This window comes from Patiria miniata, unplaced genomic scaffold (assembly GCF_015706575.1).
Source record: "Patiria miniata isolate m_02_andy unplaced genomic scaffold, ASM1570657v1 HiC_scaffold_29, whole genome shotgun sequence".
Lineage (NCBI taxonomy): Eukaryota > Metazoa > Echinodermata > Asteroidea > Valvatida > Asterinidae > Patiria > Patiria miniata.
Window position 1 is genome coordinate 27,346,022 of NW_024037068.1, and position 6,000 is coordinate 27,352,021.

Consider the following 6,000-nt stretch of genomic DNA (forward strand, 5'->3'; position numbering starts at 1 on the left):
CTGCGGAATTGCTAAGAAGTGAACTAAATCACTGTCAAGTAGCTCTCCCATAGCATGACTAAAAACCCTATTTTGCAAAAACACAAACATTATAGCAGACTTACACCATAACACATAATCCCATGGGAGAAAAGAAAAACCCTTCGAATTAAGGTACGTTAAAAATATGTATCAATTAAATGTATAACTTCAATATACATATTCATTGTTTATCGAAGGAAGTGGCATATCTAGATGAATATGATGCCAACTGCCTGCGTACGATATGGATCGTTTAAATTAACGGCACAGGAAACAAGATGGGAAGAATCACAATTAATGAAACTTCTTAATTTGCTTCCTCAAGCAAGAATTGAGGAACCAACTTTGAATTAATTCACTCACTTAAATCAGGCATTCAGTAATTAAACAGGACTGTGTTAATTAGCAGACTTAATATTCCAAACAAAATAGTGACTTATTTAAAAACGAAAAAAATACATTGTTTGATATTAATAATAATTAATAACCATCAATTGCATTCCTGTCTGCCAGTTTGTGTGATATACTCATATAACATAAATATAAGCCTAAGTAGTAAAAGTATAATTTATTTTGCTTAAAATTATTTTTTAAAAGGTGACATTCTCTCCTTACCTCTAAAGACCAACATCAGCCAGAAGAGAAAACACACATTCTTGACTAAAGATGCAGCCATTTCCGCGCGTAAGACGGAGATGCAGCCCAATAATTTGTGATAAAAAACTCCTATTTATCCTCCAAGTTCTGTTCACACTATGTACATGACCAACACACAGGTACAACTCTACGCAAGGACATTTGTTCTCGATCTCCGGTCTTGTCGACGGCCTTCACTAAAACAACAAACCAATGTGACAACCTGGCAGCACATGGTAAAAGAGTAAAGTGACTTCCTGGTGTCATGCTCTTAAAACTACCCTGGATGGAACGGGAGTGTTGACTGCTGATGCGTAAAAAAAAACACGCATTCGAAAATAAAAAGTCCTGTACTTTACAATTTGATCTTACTATGAGTTTCACACCATCAGCAACTGGTTTTGAAAAGAGTGAACTGAACTCGACCTTAGCAGTCAATGGAAATAGTAACAAAAGTCTCTACGTCCATAGTCAACGGAATACTCGTTTTAAAGCCAACTCACCATTAACAGATAATAAACTAGTAGCCGTGTTTTCACGACCATTTAATCCTATCCTATACGCCACTTTGCAGCTATATTCTCCATCATCGGCAGAAAATCGTGTACTTGCTATCGTGAGAGTACTCATTGAATCATCCCTTAATACAACATATCCAGGTTCAGAAAATCCATTGACGTAGATTGGTGTCTGGGATCCCCCAAAAAAGTCAGCAATAATAGTGCCTCTCTGTTTCCATTCGAGGTTGTCGAAGGCACCAGGGACATCCAGTGAGAAGGTACAGGTGAGTGTTGCTGATTGGCCTTGTTTAGTAGATACTGGTAACAGGGTGACGGTGGGTGTTTGGGTGTGGACCAAGCCAAACAAAACTGGGGGAGAAGAATTAAATTTAATTAATTATGATATCTCATATTTCTGTGAATCATTGCATCTCGCCCAGTTAAACCGTGTCTGACTTCTAATAATATAAATACTTTCCTAATCTCCACATAGGCCTACATTTCACCTGTCAAATCTATTGCAGATCTTACTTATCAAAAACTGTAAATGAAAATCGACTTTACCTTGTAAGAAGAACAGCTTCGAGAAGAGGGAGCACGCTGTCGACACCGCCATGTTACACTTCAACTGTAGCAGTGCCACGCCGCTGGTATTTTCAGTTTCACAATGTCGTGTGAATTGCTGAAATGTTTCCGACTTTGACCCGGAAATAATTTACCCTTTGTCATGGCTGAACAAGAATCGACATTGGACTATATGTTGGCAGCTAAAAAGCAAATTAGACTGCTGAACTTTTTTTTTTTTGCAGTAGATGCAAAGATATTTTATAAAGAACTTAATTCTTCCATACTGAAGATGTTGTTTTGACTGCATGTACACACGCATGTACAACTCTACCAAGGACTTTTTTCTCGATCTCCGGTCTTTGACGACGGCCTTCACTACAACAAACAAACCAATGTGACAACCTGGCAGCACATGGTAAAAGAGTAAAAAAGTGACTTTCTGGTTTAATGGTCTTAAAATTATCCTGGACAGAACGTGGATGTTGACTGCTGATGCTTAAAAACAAAACGTACTTTTTCAAAATAAAAAGTACTTTACTTTACAGTATAATCCTATTTGTAAATCTCACACCAGCAACTGCTTTCGAAAAGGGTGAACTGAACTCGACCTTGGCAGTCAATGGAAATAGTACAATAACTAGGCCTACCCTCAGAAAATGCTCTATTTATAGAAACGGGCGCTATCTGAGGGGACGTGTAATTGAGATATGTTCGCCTAAATCTGTGCTGATTTTGTCATCGGTTCCTTTCCGCCTCAAACCTTTCTATGTCAACAGACAATTGGTCCACATGCTATTGAACTAATAGCCATACTCATGCCTATAAAGCGTATATCGTAACAATGTCTCTACATCCGTCATCAACGGAATATTCGACTTTTTAATTCAACTCACCATTAATAGTTAAGTGACTGGTTGCTGCGTTTTCAGGAGCACGCACACCTACGGTATAAAACACCCTACATCCATATTCTCCATCATCAATAGAAAATCGAGTACTGGCTATTGTGAGTGTACTTATTGAATCATCCCTGGATACAACATATCCAGGTTCAGAAAATCCATTCTGGTAGTATGGTGTCTGGGCTCCTCCGAAAAAGTCAGCAACAATAGTGCCTCTCTGTCTCCATTCGAGGTTGTCGAAGGCACCGGTTACATCCAGTGAGAAGGTACAGGTGAGTGTTGCTGATTGGCCTTGTATAGTAGATACTGGTAACAGGGTGACGGTGACTATTTGGGTGTGGACCAAGCCAAACGAAACTGGGGGGGGGGGGGAGAAGAATTACATTAATTATGATATCTCATATTTCTTTGAATCATTGCATCTCGCCCAGTTAAACCGTGTCTGACCTCTAATAATGTAAATACTTTCCTAATTTCCGCATAGGCCTACATTTCACCTGCCAAATCTATTTCAGATCTTACTTGTCAAAAACTGTAAATGAAAATCGACTTTAAGCACCTTGTAAGAAGAGCAGCTTCGAGAAGAGAGAACACGCTGTCGACACCGCCATGTTACACTTCAACTGTAGTAGTGCCACCTCGCTGGTATTTTCAGTTTCACAAGGTCGTGTGAATTGCTGAAATGTTTCCTACTTTGACCCGGAAATACATTTACCCTTTGTCATGGCTGAACAAGCAATCGACATTGGACTACATCTTGGCAGCTAAGAAAAGCAATATAGACTGCTGAACTATTTTTTATAAAGAACTTAATTCTTTCATACTGAAGATGTTATTTTGAACGCATGTACACGCATGTACAACTCTACCAAGGCCTTTTTTTTCTCGATCTCCGGTCTTTGACGACGGTCTAATTTACTACAACAACAAACTAATGTGACAACCATCAGGTAGGTCTTAAAACTATTCTGGACGAAACGGGGGTGTTAACTGCTGATGGGTGGAAAAAAAACTTTCGAAATAAAAATTATTTTACTTTGCAAAATAATCTACGTATTTGTAAATCTCACACCAGCAACTTCTTCTGAAAAGAGTGAACTGAACTCGACCATAGCAGTCAATGGGGATAGTACAATCACTAGGCCTACCTTCAGAAAATGCTCTATTTATAGAAACGGGCGCTATCTGAGGGGGACGTGTAATTGAGATATGTTCGCCTAAATCTGTGCTAATTTTGTCATCGTTTCAACAGACAATTGGTCCACATGCTATTGAACTCATAGCTATACTCATGCCTAATGCGTATATATCGTAACAATGTCTCTACATCCATCATCAACGGAATATTCGACTTTTTAAATTCAACTCACCATCAATAGTTAAGTGACTGGTTGCTGTGTTTTCAGGAGCACTAACACCTACGGTATATTCCACCCTACAGCCATATTCTCCATCATCAATAGAAAATCGAGTACTTGCTATCGTCAGAGTACTCATTGAATCATCCCTGGAAACAACATATCCAGGTTCAGAAAATCCATTCTGGTAATAAGGTGTCTGGACTCCGCCCAAAAAGTGAGCAATAATAGTGCCTCTTTGTCTCCATTCCATGTTGTCTAAGACACCAGAGACATCCAGTGAGAAGGTACAGGTGAGTGTTGCTGATTGGCCTTGTTTAGTAGAAACTGGTAACAGACTTACGGTGACTGTTTGGGTGTGGACCAAGCCAAGCAAAACTGGAGAAAAAAAAATCGATACATTTCAATTATAATGTTATCACCACTATGTGAATCAATTGCATGTCATACATTTAAACCCGTTATAAACCCTTTCCTAATCTCCACTGAGTAGGCCTATATTCTACCCGCCAAATTTATTTCAGATCTACCACATCTATTTATAAATATAAAAATGACAATCCACATTACGCACCTTGTAAAAAGCACAGCTTCGTGAACAGGGAACACGCTGTCGCCATGTTACACTTCAACTGTAGTAGGGCCACCCCGCTGGTATTTTCAGTTTCACAATGTCGAGTGAATTGCTGAAAGTATGTGACTTTGATCCGGAAATAAAATTACCCTTTGTCATGGCTGAACAAGCAATTGACGTGCCACCACATCTCGGCATCCGAGAAAATCAATTTAGAATGATTATCTATTTATTGGCAGTACAGTCATAGTTGTCTTCCCATGAACGTATTTCGTCTTGGTGATGTTCCTTTGTAATGCATGTTATTTTCTTGTCGTGCGGGACAATTAATGGAGGGGGCCATATCGGCGAAGAAATTAAAAGTGATAAACAAGAATATCGCAATAAGATGAATGAAACTAACATCATTCAGAGTACTTACTAAAAATGATGATTTTAATATCACATCGTCCCTACTACGATATCGTTGTGCCAAGAATGTCGCAGCATAGTAGGTGCCACTGCACGTTTAATCTCACCTCTTATTTCCAAGTAGAATGTACCAACTGGACTTTGTCCCCCGAAAGAAAACAGGACCTGACACCAGTATTTCTTATCATCCTCAAGTGTCACTGACGTTATTGTCAAAGCATTGTTACCGAGAGTGTTATCAAATGCAAAATGAGAACTGTCAATGCTTGTGCCGTAGACCTCTTGGCCAGTTCCGTTCACACCAACAACATAAACAAGTAGAGATGCCGTGGTGATATCTGTAACATCTAAACTGCTCACTTTCCACTCTATATACGAGTAGGTCTCAGACACCGTGCAAGTCAGTGTAGTATCGTCCCCTACCATCACCCACTTGTCACCTCCAACAATGATGGTTTCTCCAGTAACTGAAATATTTACAAGGAGCGATATTAAAATAACGTGATCAGGATTTAATCTTTTTGCTAGACGCACATAATCACTTTTTTGATTTTCCAAATCGTTTATCGATCGAGCGTAAATGTGAAAAGACAATGCTTTGCAACACAATTGTCTTTTATCTTTAATTCGTGATACATGTTGACAACTTCTTTCTTTTTCATATTTTTAATTAAACTTCCGAAAATACATGTTTTTGCTTTCAAACTAAATTGACAAATCTAATAGCAAGGCAACATATTCATTTACATGATCACCCACGTCCAAAGTTACAAGCAAAAGTAGGCATACACTGCCATGTGCTTGCGAAGGCCGATTTCTAAAGGTTACGTAATACTTTGTTTTGAATGAAACATGAAACAACTTGCACACAGACATGTTGATGTTCGCGGGCGAATTCTTTGAAAATCAATTTCTCCCGTTTGGAAGACCGTGTATTCATGCAACTTTCAGGGTTTGTTTCCCTTATTATGATTCAACTATGTTTAAAAATCGTTTTGAAATGTTCAGTACTTTTCGTTGAAATTAGAAAA

At 38.6% G+C, this 6,000-nt stretch overlaps 1 pseudogene; it reads right to left on the reverse strand.

Moving 5' to 3' along the window:
* Window positions 1-5,395, reverse strand: part of LOC119735344 — a 38,554-nt pseudogene extending 33,159 nt beyond the window's left edge.
* Between the last annotated feature and the right edge of the window lie 605 nt (window positions 5,396-6,000).